General features: G+C 37.5%; 1 protein-coding gene across 2 annotated transcripts in view; it reads left to right on the top strand.

Annotated features, from left to right (window-relative positions):
• Positions 1 to 9,564: 9,564 nt before the first annotated feature.
• LOC129723416 (uncharacterized) overlaps positions 9,565 to 26,645 on the top strand; it is a 266,536-nt gene continuing 249,455 nt past the window's right edge. Inside the window, exons 1-2 of one of the 2 annotated variants that reach the window (XM_055677619.1) lie at positions 9,565 to 9,768; positions 9,919 to 10,442. The gene's annotated coding sequence lies outside the window, so the exon portion shown is untranslated. The remainder of the gene's footprint in view (positions 9,769 to 9,918; positions 10,443 to 26,645) is intronic. The other variant, XM_055677620.1, reaches the window with a different exon arrangement.

The raw sequence follows: 26,645 nt of genomic DNA, 5'->3' as shown, positions 1-26,645 counted from the left end.
TGTTTTTTTCGGTTGAAACCTGACCCGAGCCCGAAATTATTTTTCGATCAAACCCGAACCCGACCCGAACCCGATAATTTTATTTCTATGAAACCCGAACCCGAAATTTTAAAACCCGAACCCGACTAGAACCCGAGATTTGATAGATTTTATAGTCGGATTTTGGTTTTCAAACCCAAACTCGACCTGAACCCGACATTTTCAAACCCGGACTCGACCCGAACCCGAATATATTTTTTTTCACCCGACACTTTTAAAATTCGTCAAACTCGAACCCGACGGGTACGGGTCGGGTTCGGGTTTGACGAATTGAAATTCGGATTTGAAAAACTCTCTATTAAGTCTTTCATCTCTATTAAATACTGAATAAGTCGTTTCCAATCTTTCAATGTTTGGGCCAGTAAGCGGCACTCGCCTCTTCGGCCAATTTGATAGCTAACTTTGATGTCGGAGAGAAACATTGAAAGTTCCTCTTTTAAAACTATATAAAATAAATTAATAAAACTATATGAAATAAATTTTCACTGCATAAACTAGTGTCAGAAAGCGATGCCTCTCTTTTCCTCCCTGTAGCGATGCGTGGTTTCTTTTTTCGCCCTGCCATTTCAGGTGATACGAAAAACATTGAAAAATAATATCAAATTGCAAATAGGTAGTCTTGAGAAAGACATTGGTGGGGTTATTGTCTGAATTGGTGGGGTTATTGACAAATAGCTCATGTTTGGAGACCAGTTTAGTGAGTTTTATACCGTACGAAGACCTTATCCTGTACTAAGGTAAGGTTGATCTCGGATTTTTTGCTGTGTGTTATTCTTACGCCATTTGTTGAAAAATGCTTTAATTTCTTTATTATGTTACAATGAATAATATTTTATGGTCGTTTTGGGTTTACCGTTCAAAGGTTTATTCTAGTTTTATTGCTCCACCAGCTTATTAAATAGTCTAAAAAGTCTTGCGCCTATTATTCATAGCAGTGTTCAGTTCTCCCATACAATATGCTTTCATTATAATTGCAATTGTAATACACTCATCATTCTGAAGCAGAATCAATATCAGAAATTTTGATTTATCACAAACTGGACCCTAGGTACTAGCGTTTTTTAACACGTGTTTTCATAAACTGCCAACTAAACGTGATAAATCAACATCCATCCAGCTTCACTGTTATTATAGGTTCGGAGTGGAAGCTTAAATATACAACTCAATTCAATGTACGTCGTAGCAGCGGAACTTCAAACGTAACCTGGACAATCCCACAATGTTGTTAGAACTTCTAAACTAAGTAGACCATACCGTGATTTCAATTATATTTTCATATGAATTTGTTTCCATTTATGTATTTGTTTCCGTTGGTAGGAGTGGCTTCTATTAATGGATCTTTTCAATGTTTTGACTTTGTACTACTACAAGCAGTACCGAGAAAGCGACTCGAAAGCTGATAATTGCAGCGTTTTTCTATTCCGATGAAGGCAGTTATTTATTTAACGAGTCTCTGGAAAATGTAATTTAATAATGATGATTTCAGTTACAAACTATCAGTAATATACGATAATTTTGAGATGTGCAATGAACTTCCAGCTTTACATGATGGCGCTCATGATTGATGTTAGCTTAATATTATCAGAAATATCATTGCATTTCACTACGCACAGAAAATTGTATCAATAAATCATTATATCATTGATCATTCTGAGCAAATAACAGCAACATTTCTTCATTTTTTTCCATTTCTTTTAACCCCCATTTCGATTCCATTCTTACTTCTCGCTTTCAGGTCATTTATTTCCATGATGGGATTGGCGCGATAAAGCCGAATCACGGATTCCCTGCTGATGAAGCCTACTTCCACTTGCTTAGGTCATTTCGACTTGCAGATGATGCGCACTTGATTAAGACTTTGCTAAATACCTCCACCTTTTTCTTCGTAGACTGCTGAATTGGACAAAAAAATTACAAAACGATAAGTGGTGTGAATTTCCGAACGGACGAGAAGAGGGTGAACTGAAACATTAATCTATCCCACGACGCTTTATCGAAGGGTGCGGAAAGTTTCGTTCATCTTTTGAGCAGGATATAAATTTCTCCATAAATCAGATCATATCGCCGTTGATGTTGATATTTTTGCTCTAATTAAATTTAAATTATTTTCGCGATAATTTCATCGACTGGATGGTATTATAGTGAGCTGAGCACTGTGAAAGATTGTCTCGAGCAACCCCTAATGGTTTTGACAGTGGGGAGAAAAATTACTGCTCTCTCATTGAAATTTTTCAATTTCAGTCCGAATCAGATGGCAAACTTTGCCAGGGAGTTACTAGTTCGCAGACAGAGTAATTACCAGCGCGGAAAAAAACTTCTTGCATTCTATAATTGGAGCATTTCTCGGCAATGGGCTTGGTGCAAAAAGTTCCCAATGTAACTGCGAATTATCTCTTACATTGATGTTCAATAAAAGGTTGAAAAGATTCGAATGAAATTTAAAAACTGATAACTAATTATGGCGGCATTGTGGATGCCACATAACGTTTGCATGCTTAACCACTGCTGTGGCAATCATCAATGGAATGAATTGCTGTCGCATAAGCAAACGTTTCATTTCCGCTTGTGGTCGTTGAATCGTATCATATCAATCATGGGTTTGATGATTCAATTGTAAGTCGATTTCATCACATTTCCCAAAAATTTCAAATCAGTCTGAGTGACAATCGAATTGTTCTACTATTTCAAAGCGAACCGCATTCGAATTTCCGCGCACAGATGTGAAGCACATATATTAGCAATTGAGGGCAGCCTCACTTTCCGGTATTTTCGTGCAAACAATCAGCCTCCGCATACTACTGGCGGTGACATGTTCTTCATATAGCTTTGGGGAATGGTTTGCTCGTCCCAGCTTCTCGGCTCGGCAGCCACGGTTTATGGCATAACGTAGAACATTGCTGGTTTGGTTTGGAAATGTAGAAGAAACTTATCTCTCCCTGGATTAGCCAGAGCGACAACAAAGCGCTCATTGCCTCCATCGGTCTTAACCTTGTGACATGTGGCACAAATTTTTGGTATGGAAGTGTGAAAGCGATTGCCGAACAATCGGAACGGAAATTGGTAGATTTATTTATACAATTTATAATTTTAGCTCGATTAGAAGTAATATGCACTAACCTATACCGTTTAACTGAAAGAAAATTGACAGTACTCTATTCGGAGGTTGGTGTGTAAAATCACAGAAAAATCGAAAAAACTACAAGCAAGTTGTTACTAGTGCGCCGTATTTTAACTGCCTCCATGGTGAGTCGATTCACTAACACGCATTCGAAACTTATCTTTTACAATATTGTTGTATTGTTGGAAGATTCACCTGGGAACAGCCAATCTGACCTGTGTTCCTCCTTTTAAAAACCTGACCGACATCAACCACCCGGATTAGACACGCTACAACAACAACGTAAGAACCAGTAAGCGGTGCTTATTGGAAAACTTTGTAATGGGGAATCTGACTCGCCCTGGTTACTTTCTCTACGGGGTTTGTCAGCTCCATGACTAACTTTGTGCGACGAAGCTTTAACGTTCATCTTTGGGTTACACTTGACGATTCAGTTTCAACTCTCATTTGCATCATAACATAACCATTATTTGGCAAAACTTATGACTTCTTTGGGCTTTCATTTATAGTTTCAGTTTTATAAGTAAGACTGTTCGAATCAAAAATAAAGTAACTCATATGTACTTATAAAACTTCCAATGTTTTCTTATTATTAATTCTTGCAATAACTCAGTGTATTATTCATTTATTTATTTCACTTAGAGAAAATGTCGTTTCTCTTGACGGTAATTGTTTTTCTATTATAATTAATTGACCTGATAATATTTGGAATTGATTACACAGTGCAACATTTTTTTTGCCTTGGCTTCTTTTGATGCGAAAATAAATTCCCCCGAGTTTGAACATAATTCAACTTAAGGGGCAACAATGGCATGGCGCCATTTTGAATTTTTTAGAAATCGGAAATTTTCAATATATTTGTGCTCAATCAGACTTCGGGAAGCGGATATTCAGAGTGGACAAAGTTTCACCTTTTCGACCGTGTCGTACACCAGTTGATCGTTAGGAACATTGCGGAAGTTTAGCTGGAATAGTCGGTGAATCAATTTCACCCTTCAGTATTTTCGCAACAAATGCAGCATGCTGGATTTTACGACGACGTTCTTAACGTGTCAAGGCCAAGTAATCGACAGCGGTCAGGATACGGTGGAAGATTTTCCGGATCACACCAGGGTAGGTCACGTAATGCGAGACGGAATCTCTTCTGACCACGTTCGATCCGATGACACTAAGTTAACTGATGAGGGTGTCAAATTGAGCTTCAATTTCCAAGTAGTGGTCGCACTAGTGAGTAATACAAAGTTGTTTGGCAGTGAGGTTCTTTGAAGTCACGGCTAATTTTTGCAATAAATTCCAGCTGTCAAGTCGCATTTGATATAAGGGGCATGATGTAGGTGGGAAGTTAGCCTAGCGTTACGTAGAATGCCAAGGTCGCAAACTCGGTCTACTCTTCTCAGCACAAATCCACTAATGCGGTATTTGAATATAATTAAGTTCAAATTACTGAGAAATGTCATGACCTTACATCTTCCAATGCTAACTACCAGCCAGTATCTGTGGCATCAGTCGACAAAAACATTTAACATATCGACAGTCGACTTACAGCCAACCTTTAACCGTGAATTGTGACGAAGCACAGAAACTAAGGCTCACACAAAGTACCATTAAACAAAATCTGGTCGAAAGCTGCCTTTAAATTAGTATAGAAGACTACAATGTTTGATATGTAAAATGCACTTTAAAGTTAAGCGGCTCTACATTCATCCATGCTGCGCGGTGGAAATGTACAGGGTGTCACCGTGAAAGTGACACACTTTATTTATGCCATAAAATAAAACAGAAGAACATTTCTTCTCTGGATCATGCTCCATATACACGATCATTTTGTTTGTTCAAAACAAGTTCCAACGTATACAATTTTTATCAGAAAATATTATTTTTTGAGCAGCGTGTGTCTCCAGTAGCAATCGAGATCTGGCAACCTTCTCGGTAATTTTAAATACTCGAAAGCTCCGTATCTAAGGTCATTTCTGATTATTTTATGTATAGTGTCATGACTCATTTTGTTTTCACGATCCATTTTTCTACCGACTGGACGGTATTTCCCAGGACGTTTTTTAGACCGATTTGATCACTGCTGCAACCCGCACACTCCGTTTTGACGTTGGACTAATGTCTATATCGATATTAGGCGCCTGAATTTGAAAATCTAGCAACTCAACCAGGGAAAAGTGGAATTTCTTTTCAGAATATCGAGGTTCTGGCATCAACCGATCAGTAATTCTTTTACGGTTGAATTTATGCAACAAAACCAGCCTATTGTTCAGGATACACTACTGAAAACTTGGTAAATAACATCGATTGTCTAAACCATACCGAGCAACAGGGCCGGATTTAGACGGTGGGGGGCCCGGGGCAAATTTGTTTGTGAGGCCCTCTTTTCTAAAAACATTTAGAGGTAACGTTCTGGAAGGTGACGAGCAAAATAAAAAAAGGTCGCCCTAAGACTAGGGGGGGCCCGTGCATCGGGAGGCCCGGGGCATTCGCCCCCTTTGCCCCCCCTCAAATCTGGGCCTGCCGAGCAACCAATCAATACCTCTCTTCCCAAGCACATCCGACACTAACGGAAATAACCGATCTGATTTCGTAAACAATTTCCAAAAGTTTTTTGACCGGCAAAGCGGACGGTTCTTCCTGGAGCAGCAGAAAGCGGCTGGGGGCAAATATTGGTAGCTTATAAAGGCGCACACCATCGAATTAAATTCTCATTCGTTCATTGACAGGTTAATCGGATGGTTTTTCTTTAAATTATGGCTGCATACTTGGAAAGTTGATAGACGGATCGGTGACAGTTGGAGTGGACCTGAACGAGCTGTGGAAACATATCTATGATGCGGTTAGCGAAACAGCGCGAGAAGTAATTGGCATGACAACGGGAACCACGCGTAGTGGGTGGTTCGATGCAGAGTGTCTAGAGGTGACAGAATAGAAGAACCGGGCCTACGCCAACACGTTAGTGGCAGTTAATCGTGTGACGCGTATGATACGGAAGGAATACCGGGGGGCAAGAGCTGCCGAAAAGAGACTTCACCACCGTAAGATACAAAAGCACTGCGATCGCGTTTTCGCGGAAGTGAAGAATTGCTTCACCGGGCACGATACGAGAAGCTTTTCGGAATCAGGAACTGGACCTTACTAGTACCTGCCATGTGTAATGACAAGGAGGGGAAAGTGATTACCGATAGATCGCAGGTGGTCAGGCGTTGGTAGGAGAGTCGAGAGTCGAAGAGAACACAAACGAAATATCGGGAGTGGCACGCACTACTCCCGATATTTCGTTTGTGTTTTCTTCTCCCCATTCGCTCTTTTTTATTTCTTTCGCACCGAAAAAAAGCGACTGAGTACTCTTTGTGCATTTGCCAAAATGTGCGACACCACACATTGTGTCTTACTTTGTGTGTTGCTTCGGGCAATGATTATCGGATTTGACAAACGAACGATTATAGTATTGAATTTTTTTTTTGGATTTTGCACTTCATTTGACTCCTACTGAAATAATTTAGAAGCTAATTTTCAGTGCTGCTCAATGGGTTTTGTTTCAGAACTAAAAATGTTAGCTTCCCGGAGATAGCCACATCAACTTTTCGACTTTTCGAATTTTGTTTAGAAGTAGGGGTCAATAGTTTCGTCTTCTAAAAAGTTCCCATACTAAACTTCAGCTTAATCTGACTTCGGGAACACGAAAGCATTATTTTGTGACCAATGTAAAAAATGCACAGGTAGTTCATAAATTTCTGAATATCAAAAAATTCTTATGCCAAATGTCTTAAAAATGCATGAAATATCGAGATCTGGTGTTATCCAAAAACAAAAAATGAAAAAAATCGATCGGTTAAAGTTTCACTTTTCGACTGAATGAACTCCTAAATGCGACGGAGGACAATTTTTTACATACAAGTCATTACCTCCCTAATGAACGGTATCAGTAATGAATGCTTGTAGCGATTGTATATGGACAGAAACATGTCTGGACGTGCGTGATATGTCCTAAGAAACACGTCCACGTCATTAAGAATCGTGTTTATATGAATTCTCAAAAATGTAGATGGTCCTTTCTTGGTTCCTTTTCTTTGCTATTCTTTCTACCCGCAACACAACGCAAACTGCTCAAACTGAAGCTCTTTGTTCTCACGCAATGTGTCACAAAAAGCAGCACAAAGTGTTGTTCCGTTCTTCCTCTCTTGAACTATTTCTCACTTGGCGATATCTTTCATTGGCATTCCGTTTTCACTCTTTCTCTTTGTGCCTGTTGGTTGTCAAAATGTGTATGTACCTCGTTCTCGTTGTGCCATGACGTAAAATTAACACACTGAGCGCAATGAGTGTGCGAATGACAGCCCTGCTTGCAGCACTGCCGCCTAAAATTGATATTGAAACTTAGCCTAATTTTCTTTAAAAATAATATATCTTTTTTTTTTCTAGATATTATGTATTTGTGGGCTTATGGGCTTATTAGAAGAAAATAAGAGTTTCTGACAAAGTGGCATTTTTATAAGAATAGAAGAGGGTCTCACAGAGCAAGGGATGGATTTTTGCGTTGCTATGAGCAATTCCCAAAACTTTGAATCAAATCTGAGAAAGTCGTTGATATGTATGTACTTTTTTTGCACACTTGAAATGGAATTACCCATGTATTCTTTTTATATGGCAATTATTTACCATAAAGCGAATTTTCAGGTTTCTTTATTTTTTTTTGCTCAAATTGAAGAATCTTTCTTTTTGCATCAGAAAGATACTTTCACTAACTTTCTAACTCTTTATTACATAAATCGATGCGATGTGAAAAATTATGTTTAATCGTTTTTACATAACTTCTGAAACACAAACCCAGTTGTAGTGAAACTCGTTATTTGCAGGTCTTACACGTATATTTATATTTTTTTATACCTCCCAGCTAGTCTCGAGATACAATGCTGGTCTATAAAGCTAGTCGTACAATGTTTGAATCCCGGCTCGAGAGAGACTGTTAGTGTCAGTAGGATCGTAGCGCTAACCCTGCGGTTGTTCCGTACACCAACAGTTGGCTGCGAAGTCTCTTTGTTATACACAAACATAATAGCCCGGCCTTGCCGGTTCTAGTTTTGGATAAGAATATAAATTTAATTACCACTAATATGGTCGACGTGCGACCAGACCGAATCAAGCGCCATTTTTAAAAAAAATTGAGTTTTCAACACCAGTGGATGTTAAAATTGATAATCTATCTTTCATGAAAAAAGAAATCATTAGAACAGTTTATAATGGTATTACAACAAAATTTCCCCGTAGCAAACAGGAAATATACGGAGTGGTAAAACTTTGATCACGGATTACTCGAAATAATGTTTTTGGTGCTTGGTTCGGTCTGATCGCCCGCCGACCATATAAGAAACAGAATTTTTTGCGTATCTTTACTTATTTGAATAACAATAGTATTTATGTCACTGCTTGTAGCGTCGTTGTTATGATACATAAGTTAATTATATCTTTATTTTGAGATATCCCCTAAAAGTCAACATAAACATTACAACTTAAACAACGTTCTAGTTCGACCTGCAACTGAACGTATGATAAAGAATTCCACACCTCACCATCACAGATCGCTGTCCCAGTGGGATCATAAATTTTCCAAATCAAACAATCGAAGCCTCGTTCTGGAAAACAAATGCACCGTTCGCGACGAAACCAGCAAAGTACAGGCGGAAAGCGTTAGTGATCTGCAGAGACTATGACCAAACAAATTGTGGGGCTGCAACTAGAGATATTTGGTAGCCGGCTGGCGTGTTGTTTAATTTCCTATCGGTGAGGATGTGTCGCCACCACATACACCAAACGGTACGGCTATATTTTTGCATGCATACCTGTAACACCAAAGATACGCATCCCTATTGACGTGGCTCATGTAATCACTTTGGAATTTTTGGCTATTTTTGAATCGGTCATACACGTAAATTTATGAAACTACTCACAAGTATAGTAATCCTTACTTACTTGTCTAAAAAATAAATCAAATTATGATTGGTGATCTCTAGTGGGGGACTGATTAGTTGTTTCAGCTCCTTAGACAAAAAAGCGTAAGCGAATCCAATGCCAGTACATACCCCAAATGTTCATTGCAAGTGTTGACTCAGAAAGGGGCCCAAAAAATTGAAATCACTACCTGATAGAATATCAAAAATAATATTCATAGATAATATTTGGCTAACCAGCTTGTCGAGCGCTGTTGACTCGTTCCGTGCAGCTCGAAAACACTGCAGTTGGCGGTTCCCGTGTTTGCGGCCAAGTCGAAAACATGAGTCCACCTATACTAGCAACCGAGAAAATACAGCAACAGTCCTCCAAATAGCTTGATCTCCCCATCAGTCGTGATCAGGCCAGCCGGACAAACGCGGAGCGAAACGATATTTTCGGTTTTTGAGAACCCGCGAGATATTGCTGTCTTTTTTCATAATTCCACACAGTGAGCGATCGTGCTCCGACAACCGATAGTTTTCCTCGGGGACTTCGTGCGAATTGACCTGGTTTGATATTCACCGCGTGTAATAAATAGTATCAAGTTCCGGACTGCAAATTTTGAATTGAACTTTATACGTAATAACAAAGCAATTACTTCCAGTGCATTCATCGTATATGTGCGTCGATTTTGAATTTCTTCAGCTCAGCACAATCCGTCTGTATTCAAGTTTTGCACAGCTTTGGATTGGAGCCGGATGTGTTGAGTAAACCAATTCGTGTTTTTCTCTTGATGCTACAACGAATTTGTTATATTTTGAAAAATCCAGAAGATTTCACAATACACTATAAACTAAGGAATCATAACCTGGCGGGTGAATCAAGTGATAGAGGACCAATTGCGGAAATCAATGTGAACAATGGCTTATCCAGGAAGCGTCGATTGATCGGATGTTTCCATCAATGTTTTAGCGAAAAAAATCTCATTCCTCAGTTAAGAGCGGGCAAAGGCGAACTCACGAGAAAAATCGTGAATTTCTGTGTATGAAATCACCTCAGCAAGTGTTTGATTTTCTCTCGTTTTGTTTTAGTGCCGTGTATCGGTTCGGTTATTGATGTGGAGGTTGTCTGTTCCAAAAATAACATAACTCGAATGTATAACATATCGTTCGCTTCGTTAAAATCACCGTGAATGAACTTTTCGTCTGACAGGCGGTACTGAACTCGTGGCAGGGAAAAATAATAAAATCTACGGCAGAGAGAAACCGATTTTTGTTTGTTTTGATGAAGTGTTTTGATTTCAAATTAACGAGTGAATTTCGAACAAATTAACTGCCGAAGCAATTAACAGCAGGTAAATGAAACATGAAATATGAACAAATAAACCGAAACCTTTATGCATTTTCAGCAGCTTATGATTGAATGAATGTTGGTGGTGTTACCATCGTTCCGGTTTTAATACCGATCTGGTTCGCACACAGTGACATCAACTAGTTGTATTTTGTAGTTTTTAGTATGTTTGATTGTTTTCGAGTAATGAGAGGCATTATTTATCTGAACAAGGTGCCTTATTAATGCAGCTGTGTAAGCTAGTTATATAATTTAATATTTCAAAAACATTTTTGTTTGAGTTGGTTTTTTTTACGATTTTGCTTATAGAGTACACATAGTGTTCATGATTAGCAGTTTTTTCATAAACTTACAGTGTCTAGTAAGGAGACAAATGATATAAACACAAACTGCTATTGACTACTACAAGCGGATTCGAGTACCAAGAAAAAGGAGGCGCATTGTCATTTACTTTTAACATAGAGATCTTGCACTTCTTTGCAGGAATTGCAAAGAATATTTACCTACCCCGGGCCAGGGTTAGGCTCTGCTGATGTGACGTCCCAGTGGAAATTAATTTCCTTCCAAGGGACTCACTATTTTACTTATTTATATTTATTTATATTGATATTCATATTTTATTCTATCTAACTTTTTCAATTTTTTTTTCAAATGCCCATTACCGATACCTTCACACCAGAAGGCTAGCACTTGGAGCCTCCTGGTAGTGCACACCGACAAGAGAATGAAAAAATGAAATAAAACGATAATGGTAAACATTAGATATGGTAAAATTAAATCAAGAATCCTAACAATTCTTGAAACCTTAAACTATAAAATTAACTAAAATGAATTATATAACGATAATTAAATTATACATATTATAACGACAATTTTAGTAATTATGATTGAATATCATTACAGTAGCTCCCGTGATTTGATTTTAAGATATTTTTTCAATCTAGCCTTGAAGATGTTTTGTTATTAAGGGATTTTAATTCATTTGGAAGCAAGTTGTATATTTGAGGACCTTTAAATGTTATGCCTTTTTGTCCAAGGGTTGTATTTGCTCTGGCACTAAGAAGGTGATGAGATTGCTTTGTATTGTGAAGATGGTTTTGGACTGTGAAAATTAAATTATTATACCTAGACCTATTGTGTTTTATGTCATGCATGAACATACACGTTTGAAGCTCGCATAGTGCTCGAATTGGTAGTATACAGTGTGAACTATTCAAGTAAATATCAATGGTAGGATGCAAATATGGCAGTATGTAGATCAATTTTAAGCAACGATTTTGAAGGACCTGAAGTTTTTGAAGTTTAGATTTCCCAGCATTTCCCCAAACAATATTCATGTATTGAAAAGTTGAGTGTATACATGCGTAGTAGAATGATAGTGAAGCTTTTTGTGACACAAATGTACTGACTCTTTTAGGCATACCACAAAGTGCAGGAACCTTTCTTTCGATAAAGGTTATATGATTACTCCAGGATAAAGTAGAGTCTAACACTATTCCTTAATATTTGAATTCATTCACTTTTTCGATTGAATGATGGAGCATATCGGGATTATTTACGATAATAGGTTGTTTTTTTGATAGAATGGAAAATCATATATTTAGTCTTTTGTAAATTTAAGGACAGCAAATTAATTTGAAAATATTCGGACAGGATTATAAGATCTTGTTCTATGCAAGATATTATTGCCTGTGAACTTTTTTGTGGATAGAATAAGGCTGTGTCGTCTGCAAAAAGTCGGGGTATTCCTTTTAGATTAAGTTTCCCAATGTCATTAACGTATATTAGAAATAAGAGCGGCCCTATGTTGCTACCTTGGGGGACTCCTATATCGATCAATCGCGTAGAACTATGTTCACCATCAATTTCAACAAACTGTGTTCTATTCGACAAATAGCTTCCAATCAATTGGTTAGCCATTCCTCGTATACCATAGTGCTCTAATTTATTTAACAGTATCCGGTGATCAAGAGTGTCGAATGCTTTTTTCAAATCAATGAATAAGCCTCCTACAAAATTCTTCTTTTCAATTTCTTTTGTTACATAGTCGACTAATTCGACAATTGCTGTTGTTGTACTACATCCCTTCCTGAACCCGTATTGTAGCGAGTATAAAACTCCATGTTTTTCAAAGAAGTTAAATAATCGATTTACAAGTAATTTTTCAAAGATTTTATTAAAAACGGATAATGTTGATATAGGTCGATAATTTGAAGCTATGATGGCATCTCCCGTCTTGAAAATTGGTATAACCTTAGAAACTTTTAAACACTCTGGATAATCGCCAGTTGATATAATCTGATTGAATACATGTGACAAAATCATTGAAAAAGCCTGAGAGTTTTTCTTTAAGATTGACACAGGCATGTTGTCTGGACCACTACTTTTATTAACATTTAAATCTTTTATCAGTAACATAACTTCGTTACTAGTAGATGGTCGTAAGAAAATAGTATTTCTAACGCGTTGTATGTTGGCACATGGATTAACATCGGGTAGTTTTTGAACGGCACTCGCTAACTGCTTTCCAACTGTTGTAAAATATTCATTGAAGACATCACAAGATTCCCTATTTGTTGCGGTTTTTTTGTTATTGCAGCTTAAAGTGACTTGTTTTTTTGTTTTTTTGCGACCGAGTATTTGATTTAAGTTCTTCCACATCCCAAGTAACACACGTTGATATAGAACAGTTAATGTAACTCCTCCAACACAACCTTCGGTTATAGATTTCAGTTGACATTACCTTTTTCATGACATCTCTATCACCAGAAAAAGCGCAAAAATCGAAGGCTACTATAACAAGTACTGGTGTTATGTGAAGTATTATATAACTTCATGAAAGCAAGCCAACTTGCTAGACTCAAGCTGCAAAATACATCTCGAGTACCAATGCGGTAAAAAAACATGGAAAACAAGTTATTTTCGAATTGTAATTACTAACTAATAAAAACATCGTTGACGCAAGCATAAAACTTCAAAATAGAAATTTTGTAGAACAACGCTTCTTTATATTAGGAACTACAAAGGAAAAAAATAGTGATTATGGCGTATCGAATATTCACCAAAAATAAACAATAATATTAGACCAACTATTTGACGCTTTTAATACAAAGTTCTACGTGCGCGTCAAATTTCATGGTGAAACATTGCATTTTACTTCTGAAAAAATCATGCGCCGTTCATTGGATACGGTTTTCTGTTTGTAAATCAGTGGAAAATAGATTATTCATTACAGAATGGTTGCTGATTCATTTAATTGCGAAGGGTCTCAATTTAGCCCAACACCGCATGAGCTTAGCTCGTAAACAACTATCTGGCATCTCTTTCTTACTTGCCTAGTAAATCGCAATGTCGTTTCTTTTTTCTTGGGTTGATCTGCACTGACCTAGTGGAATAAAAAAACTCGCGCATTCGTGGGTCAGAATTCGCCATACCAGCGCGCATGCGCAATTGTGTTGCTATCAGAGGGGATTCACTGCTGTTAAATTTCATCTATGTGTGCGTTATCGCAGATCAACTCTGGTCCATGACGTTTGTTGGTCCATGATGTATGTAACTTTGAACAATAATGGGGGAAAAATCACTATACAACACATTCATGAAAGTTTTTCGCGGTTTTACGAGTTTTGATTTAAAAACGTTCCGATTCTATAATATTTCACATCGATCAATTCCATTACCAAAAAGAACGAAAACCAAAATAAACGCATTGTTGCCGAATATGTTGGTTACAAGATGTTTGACAGATGGATCCCCCCTGGTTGCTATGACAACATTTACCTAGCGCCTGCGCAAATGTATTGTTACGCGCAGTGCAGCTAGATCGAAAATTGTGTTCGTCAGCGGCACTTTTAATTAATTATAAATTGATGATAAAAACAATGTTAAACCTTTCAAAATGAATTGTTTCTGTCGCTTAAGTATTCAAATTGTTCTCGTATAGTTTTAACGTTATTTAGACATAAAATATAGCAAAACTAGAAAACATTGTTAGATATACGGTAACAACGGATATACGGTTTGGCGTGACATTGGTTGCACTGCAAACGTTTTGTTTACATTTTCATGGCGCATTTCGATCCAACTCAAAGAGTTTTCATAAAATCGTTTAAATAATTTTAATAACAATATGATCAAGTCATTGGCTGCTGAATACTAAGACCGACCAAAGGAAAAGCACTTTACAGGTACGTAAATTATTATTGGGCGTGTAATATTGATCTGTCGCGGCTGCCTCGGCTGGACATTTTTACACAGTTGTTATAATAGCGAAAACATCTGGAAAACATCTTGAGGACAAGTGACATTTATGTCATAGTTTTTGTTTGGTGAACTCATGTTATTTAAAAACATCTCCAAAACCAGAAAAACGAGCTTGTTTTCGAAGTGTGGTTGAATTACTGATGAAGAACAACTTCTCACAAATGTTCTATTTTTTTGCAAAGTGAGTTTTTCAAAGGTATTGCTTTGGAAACAGTCTTCGAGCATTGACTGATCATTTCATCATAGGTGTTCACTATACCAGTTAATGTCACGTTTGGATTCTGTGCTGGAATGAAATTGTTTATGTAATTTCTAAACTGAAGTTCTAATCTGTGATGGTTGATTAACTGTTTTTTAACAACTAGCGGTTCTTTAGGTGAGCTTAATTTAAAAGATGAAATTATTGGTAAGTGATCACTAACGGTTGAATAAACTGTATCATTTCTAAGTAACATTACATCATCTGTTCTGCAAACAACGTGATCTAATAAATTCCCAGTCAACGGTCTAGTAATGAACGTATTTGTGCACATGAAACCATATGATTCTAAAAGACTTCTATATTTCTCAACAACGTTAATGCTGGATAAGTTTATAGGAATATTTACATCTCCAATAATAAAGCAAGAGTGATTGGTGTTGGTTGAATGCATCCAACTTTCTAGGGCATTACAAAACTGGTGTACATCGAAGCATGGTGGTCGATACACTCCATGTATATCATATCTCCTCCCATTTATGCACAGTTCTACATGTAAGTGGTGCAATTCCTCATTGACAATAACATTGTGAACAATACTATTATGGATAAACATAGCAAGTCCTCCGTTTGAAGCATTTCTGCATGAAAAATAGCTCGAGTAACCTGGAATATTGTAAATTGAAGTATATTCATGCTTTAACCACGTTTCCCCTAATACTACTACATCAATAGACATAATACAATGATCTAAAAATTGCAACAGTGAATCAAATTTTTCTAAATTGTTAATTCCTCTCATGTTCCATTGAAGGAATCTGAGGTTTTTTGCGAAGTGATCAGGATTGTTTTTATTCCAATCGATTATCGAATCGTGATAGTAGTTTTGAATTGGATTAGCCATCTAGTTAATTTTTTTGAACAAATAGATACAAAACACGTAAAATTTATTCATTCACGAGATATGGGCTTCAGTACTACTACATTTTAGTATTTTCTCGTGTTTGTTTAAATCATTTCGATCGTGGATCATAATGGGCTTAGAATGTTGATTAGGTTTTACATATATTATGCCATTTCTCGCAGGCCAAACGTATTTTAGATTGATTGATTTTTGTAACTGTCGTAGGTTTTTTAATAATTCGGCTGAGTAAGGGGTCAATTCATCTTGGATGGTTTTGTGAGTGGGTTTGCCATTAAGTGTAAGTGTTGGGTTTATTGTTGTCGATAGCACTTTTTTGTTGTTTTTAATTTTACGAAAAACAGTTTCCTTAGACTCTCTATCCTTGAATATAACCCTAACAGGAGTCAATGCATTTGCGTTCCTTTCGTTTTTGTATAACAATAACAATACTGAGACAATACGACAATACTGAGCCTGGCATTTGAGCCCCATGGACGTCGAAGAGTTTTTTAACTGCTTGAGAGAGATTTTCGTTCGGTTTTGTTGGGATACCCAAAAGAATAGCATTGTTACTAACGGTTGCTTTGTTATGTATTTCCGTATTTGATTCTATTTTGCTAACAACTGTTGAAAGCCAAGAATGTGTTAACTTTAGTTCGTTAATCTCTTTCCTCAAACGAGCATTTTCATTTTTCAGTCCCCTTAGCCCATTTACAATTGCATCAACTTTGGTCGATAAGAATTCTTGCGAAACTTGAACAGCATTTGTAATTGATCTGAAGTCCTCTTTTACGGATTGCATTTCTGTGGTAATGCTCGCAGTGATATTAACTATTTCGTCTTTTGAATCTGATGTTACTGAATTATTTCTGTCTCGCAAGGTCATTATGCACACAAAAAACAGAGCAAAAATAAAACTCCTCGATAACGCGTTTGAAACTAAGATTAGGTTTCCAACAACTATTTCGTGCCATTTTGAAACAATAGTTACAAATATTCAACTGTTTTGATTTATTTTTTCTTTGGTTCATCTTCGAGGCCAGATTTATTTTTCCAATCCAGACCCACAGAGACGATAGACAACATAAACCACAAAGACAAGCAGAATCAGGGAAAGTGTAAATACAGCAATGATCAGTGAGTGCTTGTGAGAGATCATCGATGGCATGTAGAACAAGCCTGTGTACTAAAGCTTCTATATGAGCCAAGTGTTGCCTGCAAGCTTACAGATCTTAAAAGGAAGGAAGAATGAGTAATTAACTACGATTTGTTTGTGTAAGTTATGACGATGCTCTACTCACCGGGATCTCATGAAGCTACTTGCTACTCACAAAATTAGACATTAGCTACCTTTTCCATGTCGCAATCAAATCTACTCCTCAAACAGCAGCTACTGTTGGTACGCTAGCAAACAGATGCCGTATAATGGAGCCAGACTACCACAAAAGACTACCATATACTAAGTGACAGTATCTCTAATGTGTACTGGCGACGTACTAAAGCTCAGCTTTTTCCATGTCACAGTCAAATCTACCCCAACAGCTACTGATCATGCATTACAGCGTTAACGCACAAATACCGCTTAAAGGAGCCAGAACCACAATAATGTGTACTTGGAATTGGTATTGAAAACGTGAAAATTAAACTAAATACCGTCTGGAAAAAATGCCTTCTAAAAATTATGATTTTTGCTTTCTCCTAGAAAGGTATAGCATTCACTGGCAAAATCGAAGGTATAAAAGTACCTACTCCAAATAGCCTGGACGTACTGATATTTCGGGAGAAATTAACATGAAGCGAGTTATTTGGAGAGTATTGTAAAAAGTTATCAATTTCACCCCTTTTCATGGCAACAGGGTAGTAAACATTTTTAAACTTTTTTTTATGTTAATTTTCATTTGCTATTAAAACCTGCTGCTCTGTTTCTTTTATAGTGAACAGTACAAGATACTTTTAATCAATTAAAAATTAAACGATGATCAAAAAAGTTATATGAGCGTTTTTATGATTTGAAAATGCAATAAAATTTAATCGACCATTTTGATTAGAATGAAACTTTGCACACATATTTGATTCAGCTAACTGAGTACTTCCCACGGGTGGATGCATTTTGCAGACTCAAGAGTAACTTTACTAAAAGGGCGTAAGCATTTTGGCATAGGACCTATTGAAAAACTGTCTGTGAATGGAAAAAAAAAAATACATCGCAACTGATCCATCTAGCGGTGAAACGACCCTATGTTATATCCTCACATCACAATTTTTTAGTTATGTACTTCCGAAAATGTACGTGTTATAAAAATATGAACATCTTCTTCTTCTATTGAATAAAAATCAGTTGGTGTCTGTAAAAAGGCGCATCACTTAGAAAAATAATCAACGGATTTATATGGTTCTTTTTGTGTTTGTTTTGTTTTGATCTCCGACGAGTTAATAAGTCATAAAAATAACAACAATCCACTAATAAAGTTAAAAAATCACAGGAGGGTTCTGTGCAAAGCCACGACCGCAAGGTTGAAGTAGAACACTTTTACAAGAAAGATAACCCGGCTGCTTGCGTGTCAGTCATTTTTCCTAGCAAATAAATGTCGACCGCTCATTGTATTGTATTGGAAATTTTGTGCAGATGAAGTTGAAGTACTACTCAATTTCAGTTTGCACATAAAAATACGACCTCACTGAACAGAAAAAGAACAAACTCTTTGCGGCGCAAACCAGTAGAGAGTATATGTACATGTGAATTCAAATATATGTACATGTGCATTCAAATTAAGATAATTAACTTTTGGTTAAAGCTCAGAACGAGAAAATATTAAATCTTCAATTCATTTGTTTGGTTGTCCTAAAAAAGACAGTTTGTTGTTGAATTTAAAATCGGATATGACGCTGATTGCATCTCTGTGTTACGCCGATAGCGGGAGTTATGGTGAACTTGCGTTTGACGAAGGCATCGTATTACCTGTTTTATTGAATGAGAGGAAGAGGCATTTTGTGAAATATTGTAAACATTTATCTCAAACAATATTACCAGATCGTGATTCGTTTAATTTGAAGGCAGCCACAGTCTCAACCCGCTGCTATTGTCTGTTACTCCTGAGTGCTGATATCTGCTGCTACTGCTGTCAACGTTGTGGACGGTCCATCCAGATCACCTTCCGACTAATGAATGTAGCTAGTTTTCCCAGAAACACTCTTTTATAGCCGAAGGGTGCTTTGAAATAGGCCACGCCTTTCTGTTCAGTTTTGCCATTTCCTAATGTTCTTTAGACGAATTATTCCACAATTCGCATTTGATTTTTGTATCCAGCGAATAAACACCGATGGTGCTCTCACATACGCAACAATTTAACCCCTAACCGTCTGCGGCTTGTAACGCTCGGAGACCGAAGGGCGCGATTGTCCTCTACAAGCATAGTCCGTGTCTCATGGCCGTAAAGGACTACCGGTCTTATCAGTGTCTTGTAGATGATCAATCTGATGCGGTGGCGAATTCTACTCGATCGGAGACCAAAGTATATGCGATTCCCTGCGCCGATGAACTTTTCTGCTGGTATCGTTGTTGGCAGTTAGCAGTGAACCTGAATGCGCGAACCCGTCGACCACTTCGATTTCATCCCCACCAACTTGAACTCAAGGTTGGAAGTTAGCACTGTTTTCACGTGAACCCTTTCCTTTCATGCATTTCGTCTTCACCAGTCCAATCCGTTTGGCTTCGGCCTTCATTCCGATGTACGTATTCGCCATCTTCGCAATGGTCCGAGCCATAATGTCGATGTCGTTGGCTAAGCCACACAGTTGAACCGACTTTTGGAATATCGCGCCACTCGTGTTAATCACCGCTCTTCTAATAACATCTTCCAGGGCAATATTAAACAGTAGGAACGAGCGACCATCACCTTGCCTTAAATCTCTTCGAGTTTCGAAGGGGCTTGAGAGTGCTCCCGATACTCGAACAACACACACAACTCGATCCATCGCCGCTTTGACTGAACAGCTGAACAGCTCCCGCAAAACTCACGTACCGCAAGCCGATATGTACTTGGAGCTTGGACGGCTACCACTTTACGGAGCTTGGACGGTAACCACCTTACGGACGAGTGTGAGGTGATCGAAACGTGGAAGCAGCATTTCGATGAGCATCTGAACGGCGATGCAGTAGAATGCGAGAATGGTGGGTAGTTGATCTTAGTGACCGAGGTGAAGACAACAGAATTTCTGCCTCTGATCTTCTGGAGGTGGAGGAGGAGATTGGACGGCTGAAAAACAATAAAACTGCTGGAGTGGACCAACCCTCCAGCGAGTTGCTAAAATACGGTGGAGGAGCATTGGTTATAGCCGTTCACTGGGTTTTTGTCAAGATATGAGGTAAAACGAGTAGCGGAGGAATTGATGAAAGGTATTGTGTGTTCCATCTACAATAAAAAAAGGGCGACAATCTAGAGTGCGGCCCACTTAGCTAAATGCCGTTTACAAGATACTCTCCCAAATACTCTGCCATTAACTATAACCATTTACCAGTGGGGGGCACCATTCTGTTCGCTAATCGCTAGTTAGCGACGCTAACATTCAGTTAGCGATTTAGCGATTTCGCTATTTTTTGAGCTGCTTAGCGAACTGTTAGTGTCGCTAAAACTTTGGACTCCGAAACGCTAATCGCTAATTCGCTAATTTTTGAAAGAAGCGAAATTTTTTTTTAATAAATACTGTGAGTTGCAGTTAGCGTACATAAATGCTTCGAATGATGAACATACTTCACTGTGAAAGTTACTTTTGCAACGTATGTTTCATTCAAACAACGTTCAATTGTTTTATGGCCCAGAATTCCTCTCTTCATGACACAAGTGCAAGTCAGCCTTTTTACCCTAGAATGGGGTTCCAGTTATCGTATAAGCTAGGCTACAGGAGCATTCTAAAGAACAAGCTCAAGATCTAAACAAATCCTAAAAAAATATTAGAGCTGTTCGAATTTGAGTATGTCGAAATTTAAGTTGCAAATCATTTTTTCTACCAACACTGCCAGTGTACCGGCGTCAGTCAGATTTCCATCAGAAGTAACCTCTGAAACACGTTGTAGATTCTACCTACGCCTAGAATATTGACCTAAATTAGTAAACTTGATGCAGCTGAGTGTATAAACTCGTTACGTTAGTTTACTTCTGATGGAAATCCTACTGACGCCGGTACATTGGTAATGTTGGCAGGAAACAAGATTTTCTGCATTTAAATCGACATACTCAACTTCAAACAGCTGTAGCTCTTCTTAGGGACATTCTAGCTCTTCAGTGTCTTCTGCAAAGTTATTAGGCATCTAAAATACTATACTTCAACATAATGTAGTACATTATTAGAGCATTATTGAGCTCTCTAGAAAGGTAAATGCAAAAAAGTTGGTTTTCCCATATAAATTTTCTTAAAAATTTGAAATGCAATGCGCCAACTGGAGACAAAACCAATCGACTTCAGGTAAGTTTAGGGTTGTTTGAGACCCCAAAAAGATCCACAAAAACTTGGTTCTGGAAAATCAATCACTTTGCCCTACCCTAATAGCCATATGACGTGGTTCTTGAGACCAATCCGCCAGGGACGAGGTAATCAATCATCAATCAAGTAAGGTAAGGAGAAATGAAAGTAAGGTAAGTAAGGAAGTGAAAGACTATTTTTGATCTGATTTCAAGTGGAATGGAATGAATTGAAAAAAAGTGTTTGTTTTGGTAAATTTATCTGTTTGTTGCAATGTAGCACTTCAATTGCCGGAAATTGTTAAAACATGAGAAAACCATGTAGCCATTGTTGTTACTCGTGATGGGGCATTATATTAGTGATAAAGATTTTGCACTCAGCTTTTCGACACATTTGTTATGGACACATTTGTTATATACTGCCTAATAACGTATATGAATCGATTTTACCAATGGTATAGTTTTTTACCAACGCCTGCTGAGCGAATCTGAAATAAATGATTCTGTTATAAGTGAAGTTGGTGGATCAGAACGGAGTACAATGTTCTTTGCCGAATCATTCCATGTTTGGCTATAACTGATATCTACTGGAAAAATAAATTTTTTCATGGATTGCCAATTTTTATTAAATTGAAATTTTATTATTTTATAGCAACAATCTCTTGTTCACAAAGGTTTTCAATTTCTGTAGGGATATGATTATACAATGATTGAACTCAACATTTAGGAACATCATTGCTTATATTGCTAAATGAAATACTTGTTTCCGTTTGCGTTGAATTATTCCGCGGAACCATTCAACGTATACTCCCCTTTCTGTCGCATGTACGGTTTTCTACATTATGTCACCAGGAATATGCCGTTTTGGAGTTGGTATCGAGCAAGGAGAACGATAGCGCAAGCAACCCGAAAATTCAATGTCCAACATTATTGAATACTATAAATTGTCGAATGTGCAGTCACTCGGTCACGTGGTTCGGGCCACGATAGCACAAAATATATTTTTATCTCGCTACCATAAATTGCACTCAAGGATTATTACTTCCCATTGTTATTCTCTTCTGGCGATTGGCTTTCTTCGTTCATACCAGATAGATTCGACCGGAAGGGAGGGTTCGCGTGAGAATTGCGCCGTGATAATTCATGGTGCTTAGCGTTGAGTTTGTGGGGTCGTGATTGGTGTATGAACATAAAAAAGTATCGCCTTCAACAATAATTTTTTCATAAGCGCGTAGAATTGTTTAAATATTTCAAAAATAAATAAAATGTCGCGCCACAAGTCGTAACTTTATTCCGTTTAAAACTCACAACATCTCGAGATGAAATACAAAATTTAAAAACTCTGTACAAAAAAACTGCGTCTAATGGTGGCCGCACAAATATTATATCCGGGCGCGGTAATCTTGTGAATATTATGAATGGAAGATAGACGGGAATCAAAGCGTAATGGCAAGAATGGAGAAAGGTTTAAGTCATCTATCGAGAATAGTGAACAGCGCGAGAGCTATCCTTCATTTCAGTTGTTTGAGCTTATCTCGCTAATTCTTAGGAAGGTTCGTTCGAAGATTCTGAAGAAAGGTAGAAAGTAGAAGAAGGCCGGTTAAAGACCATGAACTACAAAGATTGCAGAGTTTGCCAAAGATAATGTAATATATTTTATTACCCTAAAAACATGCAGTGTAATGTCTACTCGTTCACTCCCCTTTTTGGGGTCAACTTCTCGTTTGCAGGATTTAGAAGTCGCTTAGCAGCAAGGTGATATGCGCAATTTGTATGTTAAAAACCATATAGCATAAATTTCGCTCTGCATGTATTATGACATTAATGTTTTATTATACCAGACTCAATTCGAACAAATTGTTTCAAATTGAAAGAAATAATTTTCTACCCGTTGTGCGAGGTGATACGAAAAGATATGAAAAAGCAGCAAATATTGCTTTCCGAGCTTGAGCTGGTTATGGCATCAGCATGAATTTGAATATACATTTCCGCCTTTGTCATTTCCTTTGGTCCCTTCTGATACACAACAATGTATCATATACGACTCGACAAAATAAAATTGTTCACTGGCAATCGTACATATAAACATACACTCCACATACTTGCACACATACTCATAAAGAACACTCGAAACTGTATAGCAGTTAATTTGGCGGAAAATTTATGTCGAGTGGTATTTGTCTTAAGCAGCAAGCAGCACCAGGGACGACACATCAAATCGAGTTGTCGTACGGGCGGTGAAACGGTTGTGCTCAGTACCATTCCATTATTGCAGTTGCAGCTGGAAGAATCATTCACCGGAATGATTTGTGCCGACATTTTTCAAAACTCTGCATCCATGCACTCGTTACGAGGATGTAGAAATGCGAACACTAACATAATATCTCGCATTATATTCCGATCTATTCTATAGCCCGTGTGTATTATGGCTGAAATCCCCGCCACTATAGATTTGGATCTCGCCTGCGAGCGATGAACGCTGAAATGGGTGTTGCAATAGAAACTCGATTTATATTTCATTTAGTGTACTGTTAAATTTAGAGCGAAATTATGCTAATGTATGTGCATAAAATGTACGATTAAATTTGTAAGGCTCGCATAAGTGTTCGGTTCGGGCGCAATATTGAATGTCGCGCTTAGACTGCCATACGCCAGCTGCCATCTGTAGAAATGGGAAAAAGGGATCAAACTGCGAAGTGCGCCCAAAATAAAATGCATTATATCATGATTTAGCTCAGACAGTTATCGATTTATTCTAATTCAGTTCAAGATCCGTACGTGTGTGTCCCCCCACGTCGGCTGTGCTTGACTTCGATGCACAATGCAGTTTAGCCGGAAACGGTGCACGTGATTCAGAGGGTTGGATGTCATTTAGTAGCGTTTCCCGATTCCATTTTGAAAAATTGATACTAAAAGTCTGCATGCAATTGCTGTTGTTTATCGACGTCTCTCGCAAGGTTTGGCAGAATATTGATGACGATAATGGCATTCGTTTGCGTTGTGAGGCGAAAAAATGTGCAATCAGTTGTGGAAAGTAGGGTCGTCGATAGTTTGAATTCTGGATTTGGCATTGTGAGTGTTGCTTCATTAGACGGCTTCTTTGAAAACCTATAGTCATGGAAACTATTTGAGAGCGAAAAAATGATGATAATGAACTGTCATCATTTTCACATGGAAGCGGTGAGAGCGCATGGTTATTTGTAGAGTTCGGAGTAAAATTCATGTCCATCCTATCCAACATATATGACACTAGGTAAATAGAGACATCCACTAGAACATTTTCTCTTTATTTGATTTCTATGTTTCTATGAGATCTGAAGTTTCGTCTTCGGGCAGTTTTGCTGGTTCGGGTTGGAGAGTCTACAAATTTCTTATTTTTTTTTATCAAGAAAAGTTCATCGAAGTTTGAAAACAGAAAATTTTTTTTTTCGAAAAAACCTAAAGGAACATTCAAACAAATACTCGAACAATATATATTTTATTTATTGTATAACTGTGAACCGTAGAATCAAAGTTAATATATGAATTTGCTGTTGAAATTTGTCAGCAATTCGATAAATTTAAAAAAAAAATCGAATTTTGCTAGCGACTATCAGTGTGAGTAAATTGCTATTACAGAAAAAGTCAGTAATTTTCTAGAAAACCTAAAAAATGAATTATTCCTGCTGTATGTGATATTGTTTCATAGCAAGTGCCATTAATTATCAAAACATATATATTTTTGCAATATTAGCCAGATACGAAGTCAAGCAGAGAAGCTGCATGTGCTCTTTGCACACTGCTTGAGCTGTTAAATGTTGAACAAAACAAATCGAGTTTTGCAGCAAGACATAGAAATTTAATTGAGTTTTGCGTTTGCCATTTCCGTTGCAGAATGATTTTTTATAATTACACATTTCGATGCTAGGTTTTTTTAAATTCTGTTGATAACAATCTTTACATATCAACGTTAGATGCAAGATTTTCACAGATGTTTTTATTACTCAACGTACGTGACTCACTATAACATATTTCATTCCGCAAAACAATTTGTTCAGTTAACAAGTTCATTACCCATAAACTTCAACTAGCAATTCTTACCACAGTACGAAATATTATCATACAAACAGTTTGCAGCCAGCGCCCAACACCCGCCTCGTTGCATCTGCAGAACCTACCCAAATAATATGTAACATTCATTAGACAAAGTTGAAATTAAATCCCTTCTCATTATGGGCGTTGTTGGGCGTAGCGCACTTGCAAATATCGAAAACTTCCATCCCACATAAGATTTAATGCATCACGAAGTCGTAGACCAGAGGCGTGCGCTGCGGGTGCGAATTTCTATTTTCCCCTGTGCCGAATGAACTTTCTAAAACCGGAAACGGGTATGTCCCACCGGACTAGAGGCTAATTGCCTGTTGCAATCCTATCAGAACCAAACAGGCCGAGCATGTAGTGCGAATCATCCGATTTCAGATTAGAAATTTCACGTTGTCCACGTACGCAACGGACTGGTACGGTATAATCCATGTTCTGTGCCGCCCAATTAAATGCTTTGGAATTTCCATTTTATTTTAACGAATTGTGCTTAATATATGGGGATCGTGTGATGTGCGTTTATATCTTACTGTTTTCCCTGAAGTTGCAAAAATGTTGGAACTGTGTTGTTCGGCATGTTGTTTGCGTAGAATCGATTTTATTTAATTCCAGTCGTCCTTATTTACGCTGATGGAAAGCGAAGCATAATATTGATTTTGCACTCGTTTGCTTATTACTCTTATGCAAAAATAAAAAATAGTAGCGTGTTGATTTTATTGCGAGGTCCAGAAGCAGTGTGCGGACATTTAAATCCTTGTGGAAATTAATTAATAAAGGTTCTCTGCAAAATTGGTGCTTCTGAATATAACACCGTATGCATGGTTGGAAATTTCTGCTGAAATAAAGGTATAACCTATAAGGTTGCTTTGAATAGGGCCGATCTTGTAGGTAAAATGTGATGTAACACTAAAGTATGTTAATGCGCTTGACAAAACGAAACATATATCTTCTCCGCGGTAAGCTTACTTGGCTTGGCAACTACTGCCTTTTTGAGAAACAGGTTAAGTGTGCGATGGTAGCTATATGCCAAAGTGAAACAAGAAAACGCGCTTAGGAAATTTTGAGATATTAACTGTATTCAACATAATTCTCTTTTGAAGAGTGATAATCGTTAAAAGAGAGGTGGTTCAAAAAGGAAGAGAGGAGTTTGATTGATAAATGTGATTCAGCTCTGCAATCTCACTGAACTGTGTTTTGAGATTATATTGCATTTAATAGTTATAGGAAGTTTTTGAATAACTGAATTATAATAATACCTGCTTCTACAATCAAAAACATTATTTAAAATTCATAATAACCGCT

The sequence above is a fragment of the Wyeomyia smithii genome, chromosome 2 (assembly GCF_029784165.1).
Source record: "Wyeomyia smithii strain HCP4-BCI-WySm-NY-G18 chromosome 2, ASM2978416v1, whole genome shotgun sequence".
Lineage (NCBI taxonomy): Eukaryota > Metazoa > Arthropoda > Insecta > Diptera > Culicidae > Wyeomyia > Wyeomyia smithii.
This window is presented reverse-complemented; position numbering and strand designations above follow the sequence as displayed.